This window comes from Triturus cristatus, chromosome 4_2, assembly GCF_964204655.1.
Source record: "Triturus cristatus chromosome 4_2, aTriCri1.1, whole genome shotgun sequence".
In the NCBI taxonomy this organism is placed as follows: domain Eukaryota; kingdom Metazoa; phylum Chordata; class Amphibia; order Caudata; family Salamandridae; genus Triturus; species Triturus cristatus.
The window spans coordinates 942586167-942610625 of NC_140586.1; the positions used below are offsets into that span (position 1 = coordinate 942586167).

The following is a 24459-nucleotide window of genomic DNA, read 5'->3' on the forward strand; positions in this document are numbered from 1 at the left end:
TGCGATAACTAGCGAGGGAACCCCGGCGTGGGATTCCCCGCTTTTCTGCCGTGCCCACCCTGTGTGCTGCCGGTGTCACGGGAGCCTACCCCGTCTTTAGGTGCTTGTTGGCGGGTGCCTACCCCGCTTATTTAATTATTTGGGTGGCGGGTGCCCACCCCGCTTATTCGCGTTGATAACGAGGGAGCCTACCCCTCTTATTGCCGAAATCACCGCCGCGGCCGGGCTAGTAGGAAGTCAGGCGGGACTCCGGGACAACAGGAAGTAGGAGGGCGGGAGCCTACCCTGCCTCCCACCGAGGACCCGCGGCTGTGTGTGTTGAGCCCCGGAGACGCCCCCGCACTGGTCATCGGCCTGAAGCGCTAAGGCCCGCCGCATCTAAAGACCTGGGAGCCTGCCTCGCCGGAATGCTACCGACAGCCAGCAGAGAGCGGAGAACACGCGGGAGCCCCCCGAGCAGCAGCCCGGTGAGTTGAGCAGGGCTGGGGGACTCCGTGCGCGTCCTGTGGTTGCCGGTCCGCTCCAACGCGGGGCGCACTGTTGTGCAGAGCTTACGTGGCTCCAGCTTCTGGGGGCACTATTACGTAGTGTTCTCGAGCGCGAGTAGCACTCCAACGCGGGGGCATATTTGTTTTAAAAGCCTGTGAGGCTCACGAGTTCCCCGAAGTGGGACTCCAACGGAGAGGGGCACCTGCATTCAGTCCAGAGCGGCCCCGCTTGGCAGTGGGCCGCTCCAACGAGGCCTCCCTCCCTCTAACTGCAGGAGCATTATCAGTGAGAGCCTCGAAGGCTCTACGGGGGCATATTGTTAACAGAGCCCACGAGGGCTCCAACGACGGGTGCCTTGGTTGGTTCAGTGCCGCGCTCGGCTCTACAACGTTCTCGGGGGCATCATTACTTTAGAGCCCAGAGAGGCTCCACGTGGCTGCTATATTTGGTTTAAAAGGCACAGTGGTGCCCCAGCATTTTCCCAGCTGCCCAGCACTTAGTGGGCAGCTGCAACGTGTAGGCTGTGCTCAGTTGCTCCTGGGCGCTTGGCGTTTTGCCTAGACTGTGGGCGCAGTCTTGTCCTGACATTGGGACACAGGGCGTCCTAGCCCCTACGAGGCCAGTTGGCCTAGGGACTGCCACAAGTGGTGGCTAATGTGAGTTTTGCGCTATTGTTCCTAACCTGCACCTCTGAATGTGTTTTTATGCGTCATGTGCCTTGTGTTTACACCTCTGAATGTGCTTTTATGTGTCATGTGTAAGGTGCTTTTACCCCTACAGGTATTGTGATACTTAGGTGGTTGTTTTCTCCTAGTACAGGTGGTACTAGTGAGGTCCTGATTCCCTGCGTAATATTTTCCTAAGGTGGTTAGGGTTGCGTAGGTGGTACTTACCTGTTACCAGTAGTTACTGGTCGTGTGCTACATATGTTATTTAGTGCTACAGTGATTGTATGTGCTATGTTCTCAAGTATTATTCCTATGTTCTAAGTGCTCACTTCTACAAAGTGCTAATTCCTGACAGTGGTCCATGTGGCCCTGTCCCCTGTACATATAATCCCTTGTAAACTCTGCCCGTGCCCGTTGGCACATTGTAAAGTGTGTGTTTTTATCTAATGTGTTTTGGTAATACAAAGGCTATTTTTATATAATACCTTGTGTGGAGTTTCTTTTGTGGTGGGCCTTGGGTGTTGTTGCTGGGTGCGCGCGCAAACGCTTTACACATCGCTTCTGAGATAAGCCCGACTGCTCGTGCCAAGCTACCAAGGGGGTGAGCAGGGGTTATCTTTGGCGTGTAACTCCCCAGCCCTGACTAGAGTGGTGGTTTCTGCCTGACTTTGGCGCAAGCCCTAGCCAACCAGAAATCCCATTTCTAACATCTGTTTTCTTCATTTTTAGAGCAAGCGTTCCTAGGCACCCCGGCTCAAATTAAGGTGCCCCTTTTGTCCCTAACTCACTCTCTTGCTCATTCCATGGTGACTCCTAGGGCTCTGTGTTCCGCCCCTTGCCTCCTTGACCCGTAGTAAATCTTCCCTCCAACATTTTGGTGCCGTATGACTCAAATTAGCAGTACCAGCAGACAGGCGGAGAAGGCTGGGACCGAGGGGAGGCAGACTGAGCACTCGTGATTCCTTTCTGACTGAAGCCTCTGAGTACATCTGCCTGACGTGATTGTGTCTGGTGACGGTTTATGAGAGGAGCACTTGTGAGACCTCTGCATTCTTTCTCCCTCTTTCAGTGTTTCTTCCCTGTCTGGCTGGTCTCGCTAAAAGGACATTCTAAAGCTGGGGACGCTTGTGTGCGACATGGAATTCTGAGCTAGAGAGTGAAGTTAGGAAGTTAGCTGATTTATGTGTTTGGTTTTCTTTGCTATAAATAGACGTATGCTATTGTTGTGCCTCTCGTAGAGCCAAAGGTAAAGGCTGCGTCTGGTGTCTTTTACGGCCTCACTTAGCTTCATTTATGGTATCATATTTTGTTTGGAAAACAGACAAAGACAAAAACAAAAAAAAATCAAAAAGGAAAAATATAACGGATAAGGGAAAGACTGTGTCTGGGGTCTTTCGGTGGTGCTCATTTTTATTTTAGGTTTGGCTTGCCATGGTGCCTCTTTTTATATAGTGGAATAAGAGGGCCTCTGTATCAGGAGATCAAGGGATCGCCTGACAGAGAAGGAGGGATTCGATTTACTATCGTAATCTTTCAGCAATATTCTGGTGCTCCTCTGTTAATTCAGCAGAGGCCCCTACTTCAGTACTAGTAGGGAAGAGGACTGATTATTCGTGCCCGCGTAGCTAACGGGTTTACAGATATCTCCTGTTTAGTGTGGATTATAAGTGGTTTCCCCGGGATGATTTATTAGATATTATGTAAGAGTTTACGCCTGGGCAGGAAGGCAAGGAGTTTGCATGATGCAAACCTCAGCTTTTTGCGGGCTCAGGAGCGGTTTCGAGTCCCGGATAAGATGTGTCACTCTACGTCTTGTGACTGGCACATGAGGATTTATGATAAACAGTTATCAGACTTCCTCGGCTTTTGCGAGGGACTGTCAGTATATATATGTATATTTTTATTTCCAAAGACTGTCAACATGAGTATTGTGTGATTATGGTTTATGAACAGAACACCTTCCAATGTGGTTTCCTGTTCTCTTCCTGTGTTGAAATGATAAAGTGAAATGTAAAGACGTTTGTTTTTTGCTTTGTTATTTTGAGACACCCTTCTGTACGCATTTAGGACAGCAGAGGAGAATGTGCAAATAGCGCTGTGGGTTCATATATATATATATATATATAGATAGACGTGTACATAATATGCTTCACATTTTGTTTAATTGAAGTGCGAATATTTTAGGGTCAAATGTCTTTTTATTATGGCCTTTTTTAGCATGCATTGTGGTTGTCTTTTTAAGCATCTGTGCCTGTCGCACCGACCTTTCATGTATTTAGTAAAACCAATAATAACTAGGATTGTAACTGTTTTTATATATTAGAGCTGTTGCCTTTTTGTGAATAAATAGTATTATGTAGTTACCCCTTTTCCCCCCCTAGCCCCTGTCTAACCCATGTGGCTCAGCACCACATTTAATTAGCACAGGTCATTTTCAGATAACTGACCACGTAGTGCACAACAATATATCTCGAATTGTTTAACTATTTCCTCACATTTATATTGTGAAGCATGTACTTGGTGACAGGAGGTTGTGTCTGGCATCTCACTTTGTGCCACAGATACATGTTTATGGAACTGCATCTGGCAGCTCACATTTGTTTTGAATTTTGATTACTTATTTGGTGTGGATTGTATTGTTTGAACGTTTAACAGTGTCTTTTTTCAACTGCGTGCTTCCAAAAGCGGAGCTACTTTTCTTCATCACGTTGCATTGTGGTTTCCTATCTTAGGCCTGGCACTAGCCAACGCCTTTCGACTTCTCTCTCCATATTGTAATGGGTGTCCTCTGTTCTTCTCCTTTTTCAGCTACATGCGGTGTACTTTAATAGATATAATGTCTGTCACCTTCTCTCGATTTGCAATTTAGCGTCTCTCCCCTCGCTTAACTGGCTTATAGGCCTTTTTCCCAGAAGTGACCACAATGCGTCATGTCCTATAGGTCAGTGGCACCTGACAATGTTGTCCTTTTGTGGTCAATAGTTTATCATTAAAAGAGTATAAAAATATGCTCCTTAGCACATTCGACGGACTACCCTGGTGCAGTGACCCCTTGGGTCACTGACGCCTGTGTGGTCTCCTTCAGCCCTCTACCTGAGCATCTTTGGCTGAAGCTATAATTTCTTATTGTGCTTTGAAATGGTCTTTGTCTCTCTCCTCTGCATTACCCTTATTCTAAAACATTATTGCAAAGCACTAATGGTTGTCCCTCCTAACTTAACATGTGCATTCCTAGCATTGCAGTAAAGTGTATGTTGCATTTTGAAAGTATTTTCATTAACTTTAAATATATTTGCATTACATGAGTTTGTTCTTCGCTTCAGAAATGTGTCTTTAAATGCCAAGACTTTGTTAAGACTTCCAGGCTATTTATTGAATTTTCTTTAAACAAAGGGGTTCTTCTTTCATGCAGATAAGACATCTATTTTTCCCTATCGTTCACACGTCTATTTTGTCATACTTTTGCAGAAGCACCCCCTCAAATTAAGATGCCTTGGTGCAGTGCCCCAGGACCATGAAATTTCACCCTTTCATTGCCTCTATATGTAATTTATAATTGTAAATTCTTGCAAGATTAATTCTCTCATTTAAGGGTTTGCCTTCTAGATACTTGAGCGTCATAAACATCTATTCTTGTGTTACTATTTTTGCCGGATTACAATTGTAGTTTTGAATAGTCTTTCAGGAGCTAACAAATTGATGAATATATTCTCTGCTGGGTTAATAATTTGATGAATAAAGGTGGCACTGCAACGTAAAACCTTTGTTTTTAGAAGGGAAATACTTTCTCTTATTTTGCTTATGGGCCCATCTCATCTCTTTCTCTCACAGTGGTGCCACAGGAGATGTTATATGTAGGTGTACGTCTCTTGTGCACTACAGTAAGAAGTGATAAGCAGGAACATCTGGGTACGTGCCAAGCACACCCATTTTAACTGAGACAGGTTCAATTAGAGACCACTCAACTGGTGCGCGGTGCATCCAGTGAATACTGTGTCTAGCTTCCAAGTAGCTGCCTTCATGACTCTTAATTACGTCTTTTTGTGCACAGTTTTAAATAGGCTCCCCTATTTTAACTCAGTACACACTAAATTAAGTATATTCTGTTCCTTGACAGTGACACCTCGCGCTTCTCATTTCACCTTTCTGGCGTGCTTGCACCCATAGTAAAGGTTCCTTCCACTTGAATATTCAGTAAAGTGGAAGTAAGAAGGGGAGGAAGGCTTTTTGCATGCATTTCTCGCCACAACACACAGCACCTTTTTGTGTTTTCTGGTTGCTATTACACCATAGACTAGGCCCAGCGTCAAATGATAGACCAGCCACACAAAAGAAAGAATGACATAATAAGATGAGGTCAAGGACTGCCGTCCCTTACCGCCCAGAGCACAATGATAGAAGTTGTAATACCAGGTTAAATGGAGCTGTTCCTTATGATATTTATGGATCATGGCCCACAATATTAAAAAGACTAAAAATGCCATCAATATAGGTAATATAGTTTCCTGGCAGAAAAGGAGATACTTTCAGTTTCAAATACTATTAATATCTCTCTATTTGGATGGCCAATTAAAATTCACACTGAAGATTACACCAAATGCTGTAGTACTGAGCAACAGATGTACAGAATAATTTACTCCTACCTGCGTTCCAAATTCAGCAGCAAGTGAAGCAGGCACAAGCAGTAGCCCATCATGCTAGGGCAGATCCAGTAAGTGCTGCCACAAAGAGCACACAGTTGGGGTTAGTTAATAGGAAAAATATTGAAATTGTGTCTCATGGCCAAGAAAGTTAGTGACACTTTAGAGATAAAATGATGGAGTGGAATGCACGCTAGATATACCCATGGTTTGACTTCATGGGCACACGTCAAGTGCTGCCAGATCTCCTCAGCCTTTCATCTTTCCAAGTTGGATAAAATAAGTACCATTGAGTTAGGGGAACAGGAAAGATTTGCTATTTTGCGCCACAATACCATTCTGAGTAAACGTGTGCTTTACAAAGAAACCATATTATTTTGAAATAAGCTATATTTTACGTACAATTAAAGACAACACGTGTCTGGATATTACATGGTGTTGAAGGGTTAACAGATTTTTGAGGCTGCCTTCAGAAGTAGCAGTCCTGGCCGACCACAGATTCTGGGCGTTGAGCCAGGCAGGAAAGGTGCTTCCTGTGTTTGGTAGTGAACATAGGATTTAGTAGAAAGAAAAATGTATGTGTAGAAATATGTTTGTGTTTGTGGAAGTGAAGAAGGAATAGTTGCCTAGAATCACACAATGTGGTAACGGGTGAAGCCAAGATTGAATACAGTGTTTTCAGGTTTCACGTGGAGCAGTTCAGTGAGGGAATATGTATGTGTTTATATACCGATGGGTGAGAGGAAGTGAGGAATAAGTTTTCGGATATGCACAAGCTGTGTGCAGCCTTCAAAATATGAGAAAACCAGAGATTCGTAGGAATAAGATTACCACAGGTAGCCACCACATGCCCCAGTACTAGGAAAGTATAAGAATAAATAATACGCGCAGAGATAAAGTAGATCTCAATATTAAAGGATGGTATGCATAGAGTAAGCAATACTCAGTATTGCAGTATTGTCAGAATAAAAGGTGTGAATTTAGAGAGGCCTTCTAAAATTAGAGTTGCAGACTTTAGAGGTGGTTGCATATATTTTTCAGTTCGACCACTACAAGTTTTTATCTTTCTTAACCTCTTCAGTGCCCATGACGAGATAGTCTCGTCATGGAGCACGGTCGCGCTGTGCCCATGACGAGACTATCTCGTCATGAACCCCACCCACTAATGTAACGCCCGGCACAGGAGGGGGAAAGGGCGTGGCACAGAAGGGGTTAAAAGTTTCTATCTTCTGTTTGGGTTCTTCTTTCGCTTTCTTAGTTAATGAATGATTAGAGGTTATTATCATTAGATTCTTCCCTGCGTCTCCAAGAAGTGTATTGGATTTCCTGTCTTCGGGATGTTTGCTTACATGGGCTCGATGTTATTGCTTTCATCACCTCGTGTCTGGTTCGATATATAATACAAATAGGCAAATGTATCATACCACAGGCTTAGGCCTACCACATTTTCCCACACGCTTGGATGACAGCTAGACCATGTGTCCATTATGATATAAAAGCAGCAACAACTTTCAGCAACGCCTGAACGGACTGTTCAAAGGTAATGAATTGAGAATTGAGAGAAAGCAAATGTAGTTTATTGCCCATGGATCACTCTGTTTTCACTCACAAATATTACAATGTTCTGACAACTACTTAACGCCCCATATACTTCTCCCTGATCAATTAATATATGTATAGGTCACATCAACTAGACATCACCGTGGCATTGAAATTATGTAAGAGGCATGTTTTTGTATAAATTAACACCCGCTGCGAAGTTTCTTTCTACTCAGGTATTCAGGCAGAAGAGAAGGGTCCGCCCCATCATCCCTGAGTCCAAAGAAGAAGAGGACAGGTGATCAGCTACAACAGAAACAACGCCATCTTCACAAGAATATTTGAGTAATAGATTACCGTGTAAGGTGAAATGTACTAAAATGCATTCTCAGTGCAGTACATTTGCCAGGGACACAGAGGATAGGAGTAAAGAAAAGTAGTAATGTTGTGTTTATATTATGTTTAGGTATTGATCATTTGTAATCATGTGCTTCGTATTACAATGTTTCAAGGATACAATGTGTGCAGAGTTAATGTATGTTTTGATATATAGGTGCAATATTTCAGGGTGTTTGAAAATAGGTTTCTGTAGTCTTGTGAATTTACAACAGTTGTATATCTGCACTTAATACAAGGACATGGGCGCGCTTTAGTTCATGATTTGGCCCCTAATTAGGTCTGGCGTTAACAATGACCTTTTATGTTTAGTAAAATGTTGTCTCTCCCTCCCTCTCTTGGCTAGCTTCACTGGGAGTGACTTCATTCTGCTCTTTCACAAGGAGCATATCCACACAGAGTTGTTTTATCCAGCGCCAGGAACTACTGTGCAATGTGTGATTTTTGAGACCACAACAATTTCTGCTTTTGCCAATGTTTGTTATAATGATGAGGGCCCAGCAGCTCCCACACCAATGAGGTTTCATGAAAATATTGCCAAGACAAGTTGTGCATTGACAAAGCCAAAAGGCTGAACAACAATTTTATTGGCTTTACCAATGCTTGTTTATTTTTATGTTGCAAAGAAATGGTACCTACCTCATTCCAGTAGTTTACCTAAATGTCTTGCATTCTTTTTGTGAACATTTTATTTTAAAAGCAAAGAATTATCAGTCTTGCTTTCAAGCTTCTGCAAATATTTGCATCTAATTGAAGAGCATTCTGAGAGCAGTATACATAGCCTCACATTGCTAAGAATTGAAAAAGTGTGTACACATTTTCATACTCCAACCACTGTCAGGAGTGCAGTCTGATCTTACAACATTTACTTAGGGCGCTCGCCCTAATAATAAAGCCTTTTTAATTAATGTACAACAAATGCAAGTTTGAACAGCATTAACGCATGGACACAAATATTGCCTTTATTGCAGACAATGCCTTTCCCTGATCCATAGTGTGGTACTGTAAACTGACAGCCAAAGGGATTGCGATGTAGAGGGTTGGGCCTACTTGTCCCCAGAGACAAAATATGCATGAAGGCTTGTTGCCCTTGACCTCAAACGGATGTGTCCTGGGCGTGGGGCTCTAGGAATTACACATCCCTGGGAACAATTTGACAACTATGAGTGTCTTGATTACTAAATGTGTTACTGTGACAGAGATTTTCATCTGTGTTTTCTGTTGGGTCAAGCTATGGTACAATGTTTTAATTCCTCTTTTGCTTTTGAAGATAATGAATTTCGTTTTAAAGTCTTGTACGGGGATGCCAATATAATTTTTGTGTTCTTGTCTTCATTTGGAGTTCCCACCTTACCTCAGCTGGACAACACATGCAGCGTGCACCAGTAATAGCTCAACTATTGCAAGGCCTGTTGCTTCCAGTTTCAATTGTAGAATGTGCTGCACACACCTCCCCCAAGGACTGTGTATCAATTGGTGAAGAATTTATTGAGGCAGATGTACAAGAAAGAATAGCATATGACACTAAATATATTATTAAAAGCGCTGGGTGGAAGGAAAGGAAGAAGGGAACAGGGGAGGATGTATGCAAACAGAAAAGGGGTATGTAGGCCCAAATGGAAAGGAATGTTTACCAACCATAATGCTTTCCCCCATGGCCTGTCTTTTTTCATGGTGAAAACACTTGTACGATGTGATAGGAGGACCAGACTGTTTTCCTAAAGCTGTATTTCCACTGCTTCGGCCGACTTCATTTCCCCACATGAAATGGACTTCATCAACATACCCCCTACTAAAACTACAAGTACGTGTTGGTTATTGTGTGCATGATCAGCAAATGGACTAAGGCCAGCCAATTCAAGAACAGCAGTGCACAAACTATTGCCAAATGCCTCCTGAAAGAGTTCATACCGCACATTTGAGAACCTATGCTTTGGGTTCTAAAAATGGACCGGCGTTCATCTCACATGTGATTGAGGGGTTGTGCAAGGGTCAAGGAGCCACACAGAAACTACATGTGTTCCACGGAAACTACCAAGTGGGAATGGTATCCCAAGCTCATCCTGAAGGGCTGCACGTGCTACACAGAGGAGAAAAGGACAAGTGTGTAAGCGGGCCCCTAGGAAACATCACCTAAAGAACGTCTGGAAACATCGACGCCCCGACCCCTCAGTCTACAAGTTGTGACAACGAGACATCTTTACCTTTTCTTCACTTTGTTTCTTCATATCGAATGTGCCTAAGTAATAAGAAGTGCTTGCAAACCTCTCAAATTACTTGAAGACAGGCACCAACGGTTACTTTTTCTGTTTATGGGATCATCTCTGAGGCTCTACATTATTATTCTGCAGACTATTTTGAACATAGTACAGACGCAGCAGAAGATAAGACATTCTTCCAACTAGTCACACTAGCCACACGTACCAACGATTGGAACAATGTCTCAAGACTTACTCAAGACTTTCAGAACAATTAGAGAAAATTATCATGGGTGCCACTAGCAGCATTGACCCCCCTTTTCTGCTATTACAATGACTTTTGTACCACATTGAATAAATTGCCATTGATAAAGACGGGACAGGAGGACAGTTGACAGAGCATGTGTTACAATGTCATACCTGTCTCTAACTACGTGGGCTGTGTCCTAATGTACAATATCCTCTTCTGTAAACACACTGAGTACGTAGCAGTTGCACCTCCTGAGAACTGCATAATTAGCAAAGGGAGAACAAGGATAGAACAGGGGATGTGAATATCTTAGCACATATTTGTAGAAGTAACAATAGGACCACACTAAATGCGTCTACCATTACCAAATACCTCAAAGACCTGAAAGGTATGCTGTAAGGATTTTGTTCACATTATGAACAAGAGGAGGGAATGAGAGAGGGTAGATTTTATATCATTGGGGGCCCCAGGCCCGTTCTGTCCACACCTGAAGTATGAGACCCTTGTCCTTGCCCTGCCAGCCGCATTTGTAGGCCGTATTAAATTGACCAGCTGTGGAAAAGTAGCTTGTAACTGAACATTATCTGCGCCATCTTGTCTCTCCCCAGAGCGACACACAGGAAAGCGCACGGCAGCCATTTTAGGCACCCTGGTCTCTCTCCCTGCTCATTGCCGATCGCCAGCGCGTCCCCCTGGCGCTGCGAACATTCCCCCGCGCGCCGGCCACCCCCGCTCTCTCATACATGGGCCATAAACCCTCTCCTTCTGCGCGACCCTGCCATGGAACCACATCCCACGCCTGACCGACATCCCATACATGGTCATACATCTCTTTGATAACCCCCTTCCTCTGCGCCCAATTGTCCGAACCGATCCCAGGCCATCACCTAGCCCTGCGGATGCAGTTTATTGCCCCTACTGTAAGGGAAACACCCCACATCAAAGGAATTACAGTAGATCAAGGCCCCCCACCCCCTGAGACCCGACCAGTCGCACACACCCCCGGGAATTGGCGGAATGTCCAGCTGTGTGATAGCCATCTCCTACTGTGTGTGGGGTGGGGACTTCCACTGTAGATATGTGTGGGAACGAGCTTGAAGTGGGGATTCTGAGGATGTTCTTTCATGTATCAAAGCGATCTCAAGAATGTGCCATGTATGATAAACCTGCAATAAAGTCATAAACCTGTGTATAAGAGGCCAGGCCTCAGAGATGTGGTTAGAGCACCTCGTGACGATACCTTGCTGTCTGATCTGATGTGTTCTCCTCCGGAGAGAATAAACCTTGGTTTCCTGCCTTCCAGTCTCCGGCGCCTGCCTCTTTGTTGGTTAATTATCGAATGGTATAAGAGGCGATTACCGCCGGGCAATACTCGAAAGGTTATCGACTGCAACTGCCGCTACCTTTTAACAATTGGCGTCCCAAGCGTGGGGCCCATCAGCGACACGTGGATCCAGTGGGAGAGGTCCCGACGACAGAGTGAACGACTGCAACGATCGGAAAGAGCTCCTGCCCGATAGACCCTCGTCTGGCAGCCGATCATCCGAACTTCACTGGTTCCGAACCGACCTCTCTCGAGTGATCTACGGTCCTGACTGGGAACCATCAGGAGTGCCGCGGCAAATACGGAGAGTAGAGGACGATCGGGCGCTGGAGGCGGAAGACGAGAAACTGTCCATGCGGTCCGGGTAAGGTCGTGAAACACGACAAATTGCGAAACGATTGATTGATTGATTGAAAATACTAGTATTGCTTATCGATTGTTCTCTTTGAGATATTCGCTGTCTACAAACGGGGAGGAGTAGAAATACTCTCTCTTCCTTTGCAGATAGTGAAGGGTAGGTAACGCAGACTTTTGTCCCCATTGTAACCCGTCGTGCCTATTTTTATCTCCCCACTGATTGATTGTCCGAACATTGATTGTTTTGAAGAATAGTGCTCTTTGAGATATTCTCTGTTTGCAAATAACGTAGAATAGAAATATTCTGTCTAGTCTTTGCAAATAGTGAAGGGTAGGTAACGCAGACTTTTGTCCTCATTGTAACCCGTCGTGCCTATCTCTTTCTCACCATTGATTGATTGATTGTCTGAACACTGGTTGTTCGATATTGGTTCTTTGGAGGTATTCTCTGCTTACAAATAACGTGGAACAGAGATATTCTGTCTAGTCTTTGCAAGCAGTGAAAAGATAGGTAGTGCAGACTTTTGTCCCCGTTGTAACCCATCATGCCTGTCTTCTCCCCACTGATTGGTAGTTGGTTCTGCCTGGACCGCTTATTAGAGATGAACCATCCGGCTCCTCTGGAAGGCACCCCTAATAAGGACATGTTTACTAAATATGGACTAGTCGCTGTAGCTTATAGCAAACTATGGCATAAATATACAAAGAAGGACTCCGAAAACCAGTAGACCACTGATGGGATCCTTTTTCTTTTAAGAAACACTAGGAAATAGCCCTTTGCGAAAAATATGAAACTAGGGGAAGGAGCCAAGCTCACGGTCAAGATGGCCACGAGGTAGCTCAGCTCCATCGCTCTCGCTGCCTAAACATGTCTGCCCTACCACCCACCCCGCCCAGTAAACACGACAAAATCCTGCACAACCGGAAGCCTGCTGATACCCACCATCGACGTCACCGAACTGGGCTAGATCACGCACAATTGGGCTATGTCATTTTCCGATTACGCAGTAACATCCTTGTGCTCGTTGCCAGATTGCAAATATGTACAACACTCCAACAAAGTAGTATGATTAAAACATTTTAATAACTTATAGGTATAACAACATTCCGACAGGGTGAACACGTTAAAACACGTTTTTTAACAACCATTCACATGACAGCCTGCCGCAACCTCCATCCCAAAGCATTCACGTCCGCGTGACACAGTCCTCACCCTCCTTCCTCGAAGTAGCAACACTGGCTTGTTTTGGGCGGTCCTTTTAGTCGGCTTTGGGCTATAAAAGACATGCGAAATCCATCGGCCTGTAGGGCGGCATCAGTGGCGGACGGTTGTGCGAATAGGCCGGAGGCTACACGCAGCGCTGGGACCCTGGCGGCGCCGAGGAGGAGTCTAGCGGGTTTTTGTACTGGTCTTGCCATCCTCTTCTGCTGCACAGATCAACAACGAAGGGTGCCCTGGCGGGGGGGAAGCGACGCGAACGGGCCTCCCCCGCCTCCCCAGGTGGAGGCTCACCAGCCGAGAAGGCACCCCTGCCGTTTCACTCGCCGTCCAGCTGAGTAGCCGCCCCTGCACTCACCTGCCAGCTGCGGCAGGGGAGCCATTTACGTCCCGCCTGCCGGACGACCACCCAGGCACGGGTTCTTTTCTGCACCAAGATTGCCATTAGCGTTCGACGCAAGAAGTGGGCCCCCGCAGCCAAGTGGTCGGAGGGACCCACCCCGGTGGCTGTAACGAAGAGCTGCTGCCGCTGCTGCCACTGGACTCTCGAAATGGCGGTCGGCTCTTCAGATTCAGGCCTGGTCCACTAAAAGATGGCTCTGGGCTACCTTGGAACTCGGAAGCTTGCCTGCTCGGGCATGGGCCACACCCTTGAAAACGCCCTCTCAGCTTTGCAGATTCTGCGGGAGTCATTGGCCTTCGACTCCCGTGGACTTCCGGTGGGGGCAACCGCCGCTATTGCTTGATCATTCCACATTAACTTGTCTTTGCCCCGGGCGGCAGCCATCTTGCCTCCTTTTGGTGCCCTGAGAGAGACTGATTCAAGGCGTCGGCAGCGAGACCCGCCTGCTGTCCCGCCCTGAGAATGGATCATGGCATTGCTGCGAGACCGTGGTGACGCCATGCTGACGCAAGCTTCTGTTTGAATTATCAGGAGACACTGTAGCCTAGCCGCTCGGATCAGTTCCGGTGGAACCTCAACATGACCCGGTAGGAACAAAAACTGTGCTTCCCCACCCCCGAATCACGATTCATGCTGTCTGTTCTTTCCGTTGGCTCTAACGAAAGTTCTCGAACTGCCGAAAGGGATTCTGGTCTGGCAGCTAGTTAGTGGAAGGACTTAGACTGTACGCTGGACCCGCCCGACCTCGCCCCAAAATGGCGCCGATGTAGGAAGGGCCTACAACTCCTTATGGCGTTTCAGTTATTTGACATTTATGTTAAAAGGATATGAATGCGATGTTTTCAAACATGATGGGCGGAGGGACGGGGAGGGTACTGATCGGGCATACGGACGACCTTATTGATGCTGTCCTCCCCATCTTTATTATCATTTTTTATTTTTATTTTCGCATTAAGGTAGTATTGCTCATGATACTCGACGCCTCTTGCATCGTGGCCGGCCTATACGGTTGTAGGCCCGTATTTGTATACTGACATTTTCACAATAAAGGGTTTTCGAAGGAATTATGGAATCAGCGTCTTAACAATCATCTAGGTTGGTAGGGTCTTGAATAACGGCTGTCATTCCCAAACAATAGAAGACAGATAATGCAGGCCCTTTACCTGAAGTTTGGATTAATGAAAATTTGTATCCATGTAAGGTATGGTATTTTGTCCAATAATATGCGGCTAATTGAGAAACAAATGCACGAAGAGGGAACTCGAATTTAGGGAAAAATAAAAAAATGAAGAAGTTTTGGTATAGTAGAAAAGAAGGGTATAGTACACAGAAAGAAAAATGCGAAAAGGATAGTCAAGGTCTGTGGTATTACCCGCCCCTGCAACTAGCCTGGTACGTGGTAAGTAGAACTTTTTCGTGTCTACGCGCGCTAACGTACTTTGAATGCTGCATACCACCCCCCCCCTCTCTTTTCTCCTCTGTAGGTCACATCGGAGTTCCGACTGAAGAATGGAGTGAACATGGACCGCACCGTGCTCAATATAGGGAAAAACATAGACAAACGTGGGATGGTGCACGAAGTGCAGACCACCACTGGGAACGTGAAAATTGTATGGTATGACTTTGCGTACGTGCCATGATTATACGGTATGAATGTGTATGCATTTCGTATGCTTGGGTCGCTGGAAGAGAACGTCATCGCATGACTGAAGTGCTTGTCTATCGATCAACATGTATAGGAAAGAGGACAGGAAAGGAGAGGTCCCCATACTCAACGTAGCCCTGTGTCTTCGTCTTAAGTTTCTGCGCTTGATGTATGTACTGTCACGCCCAATCCGGTATTTATGTGTACGTGATCGCCGAATTTATGTCTTTTCCCCGCTTGTGTTTTCTTACATAGAATTGACCCGTGCTACTCCATGTTGTGTGTGCACCAAGTGGCCTATTATCGTACACATGTCTCTCTCTCTCTCGTTTTGTGTCGTACGTATACCAAATAGCCTACTTGATGCGCACGTCTCTCTCTCTCTCTCTCTCTCTCTCTCTCTCTCTCTCTCTCTCTCTCTCTCTCTCTCTCTCTCTCTCTCTCTCTCTCTCTCTCTCTCTCTCTCTCTCTCTCTCTCTCTCTCTCTCTCTCTCTCTCTCTCTCTCTCTCTCTCTCTCTCTCTCTCTCTCTCTCTCTCTCTTTCTTTCTTTCTCTCTCTTGCTGAAGGCTCTCTTGCCCTCTTTCTTTTTCAATAAATAAACAACGCTATACCTCCTCAGCATGTGTATAATTGGCCTCAAACACGACAGTGTTCGAACAAATTGACAGAAGCAAAACGACCATATTTTCCCACATTACTACCTCTCCTTTCTGTAAAATGTTGACCTCAACTGGCTGAGAAAGAAAGGACAGGTAAGACGACTGATGTCTCCCAATCTGGCCCTCACCACGGGGACTATATGTCAGTGGTTTGCGTTTTAGAGCTCTAACGGCACCACCTCCGCCGCTCAGAGTCGCCCCGCCCAATTGCCCAGAACTGGAACGTCTAAACACCCCGTCCTCCCAGAATAGCCCCAGTTTGGTACTAGCCATCCCAGGGTATTTTGAACAATACAGCCGATGACTTTATTTTCTGAAGACACATTGCCTAAACTAATAAGGGTTACCTATTGTCTTTAGCTTGTTTCCCTCCCCGAAATAGATATTTGTGAACCCATGACAGTGGCACCTCGCACTTTTGTATAAACTTAGCAGTCCTCGGAGAAAAATGTGAATTAACAGAGCTTGTGTTAGAAGAACGAGTTTCTACCGGAGAAGCCGGTTCGAACTTTGATAGACAAGAACGTTGACAGATGTCAGGCTTCCTGCAACGATTATAAAGTACAGGAATGGACACCTAGCAGGCCAGACGATGGAAATTTGCAAGAACACCCACAAAACATGCACCACAGCAATGATTAATAAGTTAGTAACATACACCGACATAAGAATTAATAGACATCCATCATAGAGCGACCGACAAAACATTTCCCCGACTACTCGGTGGTTGGGAGAGAGGATGAAGTGCGTAAATGTCTTCGCTGCCAACTCTCTAAGATTTTGTTTCTTGTACTCATTCAAAGATAACATGCAGTCATCGGAAAAGAAGGGGTCGGACGTGACGCACAGCCTGGCTGCGGATCATGGAACACCTATGGCATCGACCAAGGGGGAGCCACGAAGCAAAAAGGGCACGGGACGAGGCACCATTATCAACATGAAAAGCGATAGAACGAAGGGCTATCCCGAGGCCCCCTGCTCGCTGATCAACGTGCCTGAAGTCCCAACCCGTCGGGCCCGATTGATGGGCCCAGTGCTGAAAGATTCTGCTCTCCTTGGTCCGCTTTTTGATCCGATCCCACTCCGCCCCCTCTTCCCTCGGCATCCCAAGGCACGCCCCTATTCCCCCCCTCTCGTTTATATGGGATTTTGAATTTGACTTGACAACAGAAGAACAAAATGCGGGTACCCCGTCTCAAGGTACCTATGATAAGATGAGTTAGGGAACAGGACTGTGATCCGAGAACAACGAATGGTCACACCCTGCTACGTGAACACTTGGATTTGAGCTGGACCTTAGCTCCACCGCCGATGCTAAACAGTGCCAACGAAAGAAGAAGAACAATGAGAGCTTACCAGTGATGGCTCGTTATAATAGGACACTGGAAAGAAGAACCCCCCCCCCTGACTGTAACCATTGTTAAGTTGAATTCCTCTCCCAACCGCTTTCGTATTGACTATCTTCCAATCGAGTTTTCATGATATTGCATCAGTCACCTCCAACTGTACACTGATAGTTAAGAAACATTAACTTTGTATAATGACACTTGTATAACACCAGCCGTGCACATGACTATGCTGTCTAGTTTGATCCACACGAAGTCTAGGCCTTAAGTAATGTACGTAATATTCCTTGTTTTGCCAGAACATTTTTTATTACTTTACGGTATCATGTTTGTGTTCAAGCGAGCTTCCCTCCTCCTATCTCCGGGTCTGACATATGACGCAGCTGATGTAATTTTGTATGCACTTCCTCCTCACCTATCCCATCAACTACATGTAATTATGTACAAATGTGTCGGATTATTCCTGTCCGCCCTAAAACTCTGAACTTTGAAGCAGAATATATGAAAGCTCTATACAAGGCAGAAATTCGTGGCATTATGGGGATAGATCCGAACTAAACAAGCTGGCGAGATATGTTAAAAGGGAGGACTGTGGAAAAGTAGCTTGTAACTGAACATTATCTGCGCCATCTTGTCTCTCCCCAGCGCGACACACAGGAAAGCGCACGGCAGCCATTTTAGGCACCCTGGTCTCTCTCCCTGCTCATTGCCAATCGCCAGCGCGTCCCCCTGGCGCTGCGAACATTCCCCCACGCGCCGGCCACCCCCACTCTCTCATACATGGGCCATAAACCCTCTCCTTCTGCGCGACCCTGCCATGGAACCACATCCCACGCCTGACCGACATCCCATACATGGTCATACATCTCTTGGATAACCCCCTTCCTCTGCGCCCAATTGTCCGAACCGATCCCAGGCCATCACCTAGCCCTGCGGATGCAGTTTATTGCCCCTACTGTAAGGGAAACACCCCACATCAAAGGGATTACAGTAGATCAAGGCCCCCCACCCCCTGAGACCCGACCAGTCGCACACACCCCCGGGAATTGGCGGAATGTCCAGCTGTGTGATAGCCATCTCCTACTGTGTGTGGGGTGGGGACTTCCACTGTAGATATGTGTGGGAACGAGCTTGAAGTGGGGATTCTGAGGATGTTCTTTCATGTATCAAAGCGATCTCAAGAATGTGCCATGTATGATAAACCTGCAATAAAGTCATAAACCTGTGTATAAGAGGCCAGGCCTCAGAGATGTGGTTAGAGCACCTCGTGACGATACCTTGCTGTCTGATCTGATGTGTTCTCCTCCGGAGAGAATAAACCTTGGTTTCCTGCCTTCCAGTCTCCGGCGCCTGCCTCTTTGTTGGTTAATTATCGAATGGTATAAGAGGCGATTACCGCCGGGCAATACTCGAAAGGTTATCGACTGCAACTGCCGCTACCTTTTAACACAGCGGGTCCTGTGTTACTATATGACAAATACCCTGGGACATCCTTACCACTCAGCCAGCATAAAACTCCTGTGTAGGCCCTTCTGTTCAATATGTAGGCTTCTTTGGTAAATTGACCATAGTTCTGCCATTTTCCTGTCTAACAGGCTGAAGGCAGGTCTGACCCAAATCATATCCAGCTCCTCTTTCTGCGAGGCCTCCTGCTCCAGACTAGTAGCCCCCACCCTACCCGAGTGCTCAGTTCACTGTATCAGAGTTCAACATCCCCCTGTTCTTTCGACATGCAGCAGACTGCTTCCTGGGCTGGTACATGCTTTTAAGAAAGTGGCAACCGCAGAGTGTCAAGTTAGGGAACAGAGGAGATTTATACATGTATATATCGAATTCCCGTACAATATCCACTTCTTTTCTGATTGCTCTATGCAACTTACGACAAGCGATTGGCCTGAGAAACTGACCTTTTCACCTAGTTCATTGTCGGCATTAAGTGGGTAAATGACGAAATGTCTGGTAAAAATTGCAGACAAAGCTTTTTGGGTAGCCTGACGTAGGTAGAAGTGGCGTGAGATGATGCCTCTCATAGCCTAAACATGATATTAAAGGGGAGCCCACACAGTCATCGGCGGACTACCTCGCTGTCTGTATGTAGGTAACAGGCTGTGCAGGTTTTTCCCCAAGAGCTAAGAGCTCTTGTCGCCTCTTGCTTAAAATGTCTTGCTCTGCTTTGCTTGAAGTATCTTGTTCTATTTTGCCTATATGAATTGTCACGTTATGTTTAACCATTGTTCTCTTCACTTCTGCATGTAAAATATTTTGTATTGTAATTGCAGGATTGCTCACTCTTGGGTACACGTGAATGTTCCTAGGTAAAAGTGTTGTACATTCTGAGAACATTTTCCTTGATGTAACTTATGTGTCTCATAATGCATTTGTCTTGTAGTTTCTTTGAAGTTGCATCTTCTCATTAAACTGCCATTGTATTCTGCCTCCAATTCCATGTCTCATATGTCTGTTTTCTTCATTTTTAGAGCAAGCGTTCCTAGGCACCCGGCTCAAATTAAGGTGCCCCTTTTGTCCCTAACTCACTCCCTTGCTCATTCCATGGTGACTCCTAGGGCTCTGTGTTCCGCCCCTTGCCTCCTTGACCCGTAGCAAATCTTCCCTCCAACAATTTAATTTTTCATCAACCTGGCCTGACTCAGGAAGGGGCAGTGCCTGGTGAGTGGCAGCAGTGGTGAGCGTCCTGTGCACTAGTTTATTGTGCGCATGTCCCTTTGGCCGGCCGTCTTCCGACGGGCAGCCTGAAATGAGCACTATAAACCTCTCAACTCAGCCTTGTAGACAGATGGATTGAGAGCCTGCACATGCCTTAACTGTCCTCGGGAGCGCCAAGAGACGCTGCTCCGTCCAATCCTGGAGCTTCTCTCATGCTGAAAGCAGTGCCTGGATTGGTTAGCTGGGGCCCTGGATGTGACGTTGGAAAAGAAGAGGACCAGTGTGAGGAGGACCTGCCTGCGCAAGCAGTTGTTTTTTTCAAAAATTTATTTAACGTATTAATGTTTTGTATTTATTTTATGCCCCACCCATTTGCCCGCCCCTCCAATCGGTGAACTTGCCAGCCACCACCGATTTCTCTCACCCTAATTGTTTTTTTGTTTTGGTTTTTTTATTGATTCACAATATCAGATTGTATCATCATTCTTTAACCATATAATCATGAAAAGCCCTCCAACTATAAATACCCATCTTTCGCTTCCTTGAGCCTTTAGCAGAAAATAGACTAAATTATAAATTATAAATATTATACATTCTGGCTCGCCATACTTCAAAAACAGGGGCCTCAGATTGCAACCAAGAAGCAGCAGTATTCAAACGGGCAACAGCCATGGCCAAAAACAATAAATAACGGTGTTTATACATTGGTTTCCCGAGCTCTAAATCGGGCCCAGTACCTAATAACATCATAGCCGCGGTGATTTTAACAGGCATCCCAACAATTAGTGACAAAAAATTTCAATATTACGGATATAGAAAGATAGCTTACAGCAGGCATAAACAACATGTAAACAATCAGCATTATCACTCCCACAGCGAAAACACTTGCCATCTTGCCTCCCACACTATTTCAGCATCTTTGCAGGCGTAGAATATACATTTAAGGCAGTTTTAAAAAATTGAGCTTTCAGATTCGAAGACAGAAATGTTTCTTTAGCCATTATAATAGCCTTCTCTAAAAACACCTCATGTTCACCCAAAACATTGGCCCATGTAAGATTATGTTTCTCCCAAGTTATCGGGCTTAGAAGATAGCAGGATTTTATACAGAACCCCTATTCTCTCCTGGCGCCTGATTGATTCAATAAGTTTATGCTGCACCGGTGCCAGGTTTATCCTACTTAAAAAATCCTGGATTTTAAGAAACTTAAAACACTGCATCCTAGGTACACCGTATTGCCTGGCAAAATACGAAAATGAAAAAAAATGGAAGGCAAAATGCATTGGGCACTAGTCGGGGTGTAATGCGTTATCCCTTCTAAAGAAAACCTTTTGCGAATAACTTTCCAAACTTTAAAGACAGCCTCCATAATCTTAAAACGTGTCTTCTTGTAATAGCTACCATCAATTTCCTTAAACAAACAATGTTTAACTTCCGCCCCCAGTAACACATGAAAGATTGATGGGGCTTCTGCTATGTTACTGACCTCTCCTCCAGTCAGCAATATACGTATTTTAAGCAAAAAACATACATAATAATAAAATATAAAATCGGGTATTGACCAACACCCCCTTTCCCTCGGTAACGTCATAAACCATGTAGCTCTTCTAGGTCTACCTGGGGCCCTCAGGATTTTAGCACAGACGGTTTGCAGTTGCTGCAATTGTACCCTTGTGACCTCTAAGGGGACAGATTTTTTAAAAAAACTAGGACCCTAGGTAGGATATTCATTGTTAAAATATTGCCTCTACCCACTAATGTAAGTTGGAGACGCCCCCATCTTGCTAGAGATTCTTTAATCTTAAACATAATGTCCAACCAATTAACTTCCACTAATTCTTTCATAGATGCCCAGATTTTTATCCCTAGATATGTTACCTCCCTGACAGATCTTGGGTCCCCGGACATCATATTGTTAGTACATAATATTTGTGTTTTTGTCCTATTAAGCTTATACCCGGATATATGTCCAAATTCTTGTGCTAAACGTTCTACGTCTACAATCGCAGTAGCCGGGTCGCTGGCAGCAATAGCTATATCATCCGCATAAGCGAATACGGAGTGCTGAAATTCCCGAACAATAAACGGTCTCACTAGGAGACTGCTATCCAACATATTAACAAAAGGATTACTATAAAGAACAAATAGTAGAGGGGAGCAGGGGCAACCCTGTTGAGTTCCTCTAGTTATTTTCACAGGTTCCGACACTCTCCCCCCTACGCATATCCTAGCTACTGGTGACTTATATAATACCTAAAGCGCCTGGATAAACCCTTGCCCGAATCCCGCCCGATCCATGATATTCCATAAATAGTCCCACGCCACGCGATCAAACGCTTTCTCAGCGTCTAACAATATTAACCCCAGATCCCGCCCCTCAGCCTGTGCAATATCAAACAATGTCACAACTTTATTAACATGGGCCACTGTCCCTCGCGAGGGGATAAAACCGCGTTGACGGAGAGATACTAAGGGAGATATAGCATTTGCCAGTCGGTTCGCCAATATTTTAGCGTATATTTTCCCATCACAATTAACCAAGGAGATCGGGCGGTAAGACCCCAGGTTCTGAGGTGGTTTCTCCTTTTTTTTTAAAAACACAATAGTGGCTTCATCCCATGTTTTAGGTGCATGGCCGTTTTGAGCAGCACATACCATCTCTAACATCTCCTCCTTTAGATCTTGAAAAAATACCCTATAAAGCTTCCCAGGGACCTTGTCCGGGCCGGCAGCTTTCCCAACCGCTAAACCATTAACAGCCATCTCTAGTTCATCCATAGTAATTCCATTGCCTAATACCTCCACCTCTTCCTGATCTAGCTGCACAGATTCACCCATTAGTTACATATTATTCACATTAACCGATGGTTGCTGAGTATACAAATCAGTATAAAACGGATGGAAGATTGCAAGAATCCCCCGAGGTTCAGTCACGATTGAGCCTGAAGCATCCTTAAGACTAGTAATTCTCTGGGACGACTCTTTCATCCACATTCGGAGCCCTAAACATCGACCTACCGCCTCACCATACTCATGGCATTCCCTTTTATGAATCAAGTATTTCCTGGCGTTCTCCTTATTCCAGAGAGTATTGATATTAGCCCGACATCGTGCTGTATCAGATTCCAGCCCCTCAATATCCTTACGCTGTGCGATTCCCTGTGTCAACTTTCCCTCAGCTAGTGTCAACTGTACATATAATTCCTGTCATTCCACTTTAGCCATTTTTTGATAATGTATGCCAAAGCTCGTTACTTCCCCTCTAAGACAAGCCTTAAAGGCATCCCACAGCACTGGAACCGGAACTGAGTGTTTGTTATACTCAAAAAGCTCCTTGATCCATTTCCGCATATGTTCCTTAAACCCGTTGTCAAGGAGCAATTTCCTATCGAATGTAAAGGTTCTTGGCACAAATTCGATTGAAAATGCTGAAATTTCCAGTGCTATAGGAGCATGATCAGAGGTAATCCTAGGGTATATATGCACCTGTGCCCCAGGAAGCAACCCAGTTGATATAAAAAAAATCGTCCAGGCGGACCAATTTCTGATGAGGGAAGGAATAAAACGTGTACCCAGGTGCTGATGTTTGAAGATTGTCCCATGCATCTACCAACCCATGATCTTTCAACAGGTTAAATAGTGCCTGAAACACTCTAGGTTTCCGTCCAGTATATCCTTGCCTTCCCTTTTGTGATTCTTTATTGACCAGATTAATATTAAAGTCTCCGCAGGGCACTAGAGGCGCCGGCCATAATGCAAGTTCAATATTTAATTCTTCTAAAAGGAGCGGTTCATCAAAGTTAGACCCATACACAGTACAAACTGTAAACTTAGATCCACCAAGGCCACATTCCACAATTGCCCATCTCCCTCGTTTATCCACCAAAACATGACCAGTACTTTGTATGGATTGTTACTGCATTGTGTCCGAAGAGCCTGTAGTAGCATGTGTGCTAATCCCTCAGCAGCTTCTCTTCTATGACCAGGTAGAGCACGTACAGACCGGAAACAGACAGTAATAATACAATTATAGCCCAGGAGTATTTTGAGATAAAGAACTGAGTAGTAGGACACTGGCTTCCAATAACACAGCACTGAACACCATTTCAGATAATCTTTAATGTTTGTTTGAAGAATAAAGCAATAGGGAAATGTGTGTTAAATGCAGACCATTAACCTTTCGCCAGCTGCAATCACATATTTATGAGATAATGACATGCAAACATACCTCCATTCTGCACATCCTGGGACAAGAATGTTGGAAAGCGATAGATGGGAAATGAGACAGGTTTGGAGGTGAGCAAAACACTGAAACATTACCTGAAAGAACAAATTCAAAAAAGAGGGTTAGGAGAAGATCGATGGATATTAGAAATGGCAATAGGGACAAACAGGAGAAGGAGATAAACTCAACATTCTGTGAATTTTTACAGAGCAAAAAAAGTAAACATTTTTTAAAATTTTGTAAAAAACTGAAAAATAACACCACAATTTAGAACTCATAGCAACTGAAAACAGAAAAGCCTCTGCACCTTGTTTTCAATGTGCATTATCAGAGAAGAGGACTAATTATGAGATCTAGTGTGCCATGACGGTGCACCAGGTGCAGTTTTCTGTACTCATGCATTACAATGGGCTCTGGGCAGTACAGTCTTTTTGT

General features: G+C 45.1%; 1 protein-coding gene and 1 pseudogene across 1 annotated transcript in view; one reads left to right on the plus strand and one right to left on the minus strand.

Moving 5' to 3' along the window:
* The window catches only part of LOC146839012 (uncharacterized), a 47456-nt gene that overhangs the window by 14562 nt on the left and 8435 nt on the right, over nt 1-24459 (minus strand). The window contains exon 2 of the mRNA XM_085603043.1: nt 24028-24119. The gene's annotated coding sequence lies outside the window, so the exon portion shown is untranslated. The remainder of the gene's footprint in view (nt 1-24027; nt 24120-24459) is intronic.
* LOC146839013 (NACHT, LRR and PYD domains-containing protein 1 homolog) overlaps nt 1-24459 on the plus strand; it is a 35044-nt pseudogene that overhangs the window by 8955 nt on the left and 1630 nt on the right.